This window comes from Epinephelus moara, chromosome 16, assembly GCF_006386435.1.
Source record: "Epinephelus moara isolate mb chromosome 16, YSFRI_EMoa_1.0, whole genome shotgun sequence".
NCBI classification, from domain to species: domain Eukaryota; kingdom Metazoa; phylum Chordata; class Actinopteri; order Perciformes; family Serranidae; genus Epinephelus; species Epinephelus moara.
Window position 1 is genome coordinate 3499011 of NC_065521.1, and position 2971 is coordinate 3501981.

Below are 2971 nucleotides of genomic sequence, written 5' to 3' on the forward strand. Positions count from 1 at the left end.
GATATGACTTGAACAAATACATGTGGAAACCTCAGTAAATAAAATCAAAACAATGTCCAAATTCAGGCTGGTCGACCCATCGCACCTTCCAATGGACCTTTCCCTGCCTAGCACCAATATCCCTAAGCACCCGAAAAAAAGAAAACATCTGAGGTCCCAATGTATTTACCCCCTAACAGAAACTATCATTCTTCAAGCAAAGAAAAGACATAAAAATGTATCACACTGCAGCTCCTCAGCAGCGTCGACTCTCAATGTAGCGTCGATGGTGTTTTAAATCCTGACATTTTTATCACAATGTCCTTGTCCAGGGCCCTCCAGTCCATTTTATTGTCCATGTTTGAGTGTCTGAATCCTTTCAAAACGTCGGGGTTCCTGAACAACCAACCACCCTCACGGTGGTCTTCCCCCAGTATCATCCTAGGAGGAAAGAAAAGAAAACACCAACCAGTATCTTTGCAAAGACAGTCGATGCAAAGTAATTAAAACATCAAATGCTGATTACAATATCATACTTTCACATTATTCCAAATTATAAATTACATTTCCATTTCCCCCCTTTAAGCATACCTCTCTATAGTATGAAACTACCAAATAACAAAATAATAGATATTAAGACTATAATATAATTAGACATTCAAAATGGATATTTCTCCACCAGTCCACCTTCTATCACCACTTCCTCGTCAACGTCTGTGTCAGTCCTCTGTAATAATGGCATCTGAACATGATCTCCAGGCATCACAACTCCAACCCATCTCAATATCATAGCCTTTGCAAAGGTCAATAGCAGCCACACATAGGCCACCTTGTTTGGCCAAAATATAATCAAGAGCCATGCCATGTTTTAGCCACATCAGTCTATGACTCCTTTGAGTATTTGACAAGTATTCAAAACCTCTTATAGTCTCATTTGCAAAACCCTGTAGGGTGTAGGTTATATTATCAATGTGATCTGCCAAAAATGTCACACCATACCATGGAAATAATCCTATACCCCACTTCTCTCCTAGACTTATCCTCCAATGGTAGGACTCCAGATTATGAAATCATGCCATGTCCGTTTTCTTTCTACTTCCAGAAACATTAAATTGATCCTTATCAGATACTTTCCCCTTCTGGACAGCAAGAACCTCATATGGGAGTTTTAGCGTTGCCATGTAACAACATCCTGTCCACCCATACGGTAGAAATATGTATGCCTTATCACCACAAACCCCTCAAATATCCTTGAAATTTCCTATAGTCACGTTACCAGGCAAAATTTGGTTCTGTACAATCACAGTTCTATTCTGTTTGCGATGTGGCACATAAAAAGTCACTTCATACAAGTCATCAATAGCCTCATGTCCTAGCTTACCCACGTTCATCATATAGTTGTTACAATCTGAGATTCCCATAAACATCTCCTGCCCCTTATAAGTATCATTTGAACAAAAACAAGCTTTAGCCCTTACAGATTTCACTTCCATTGCATCAGGGACCACTGTCATTATATTTTCATGCTGATCAAGTAAATTCACATATGGTAATTCCCTCAACCAAGAACAATTAAGTCTAGGTTTAAATAAATTCACTGACAAAGCCATCACTGTATCTTCTGCTGATTGCTGCTTATACAACAGCCATGATAGTGCATAAGTTTGGCATACAGTAGTTAGTGGTTCTGATACCCTCTCTAAAATTGAAAGCCATGTGCCTGGTGATAGAACTTTCACCACACATGGACTGTTCATTCTCCTCACCGATCTTACAGAATGAGTTAACTACTGAAACCATAAATTCCTTCCTGCCCATGGGTCTGCGATTTGTAACACCTAGGAATCAAATCCATATGCCTCCCACTTAGTGTCTCTCTTCTGTAATGCATGGTAATGGTCAGTCATATCTTCTGGTGTCCAATCAAAGTCAAAAAACTCCTCTTCCACGTCTGAAACAGTCATCTGAGCTGTCAAAGATGGATCTGCATCATTCTCTTTCACCATCTGTTTCTTAAGTCAAAAAATCTCATTATTACTGTTCACACTAAGCTCTATCTTTAACATAGGCTCCTGAGTTACATTTACAAATTTCATAGGCATCAGAGATGTCGTCACTGTTTTATTGGTAAAGGTTGCCCTTGTCACAACCTCACTTGCAAAATTTCCAGAAGTGACAAAAGTAGAAGTTGTCACCATCGCTGTTGTATCATTTATCCCCTTTAAAGTTGTAGCTAGAGTAGTAGCCTCATCTGTGCACTATTCACCCTTAGAGTCACTATACTAGCTCTGAGTCCTTTCTCTGACCCCTCACTCTCAAACTATGGGTCATAAAAAGAACACCTATAATCACCTTGATCCTCCTGCTGGGTGCTACATACATAAAGACTACAATCTCCCTCAATCTTCAATCTTCTCTTGTCATTAAGTAACACATACATTCCTAATGATGATGTCCCTGACAGATCTAAAACCCAGCCATGGCTGTCTTCCCACTGAACTCTAAATTTCCCTTCACAACATTCGTTATACCACTTCCTTCTACACACCTTCACAAACACTTTCACAAACACTTTGTCTCCTCTTTTGCTCTTCGAGCCTCTCTTGCACTTCCTCTTTTCCTTCCTAAATTTCCTCGACCTTTTCCTCTCCATGTCTCCATCACTGTCTCCCTTCTCACTTTCCTCAGAGCTATCATCTCCTGGGTCCTCATAAGCCACACAACAAATAATTCACTGTGATTTACACCTATTATCTGCCAACACTTAGGTCATTCTATCTACAAAAGAGGTTTTCCTCCTTTAAACTACACCTATTAACCAATACCCAATTATAATTACATACAATACATTATCATCAATTTGAGAAATGTTAGGTTGTTTTACTCTAACAACATCTTAAATTGGTTTGAATACCCTAAAAACTGTCTAACTATCAGAATCAAATCACAATGATTTAACTTCTTTCCTTTTTTTTTTTGCTTGTACCTTACA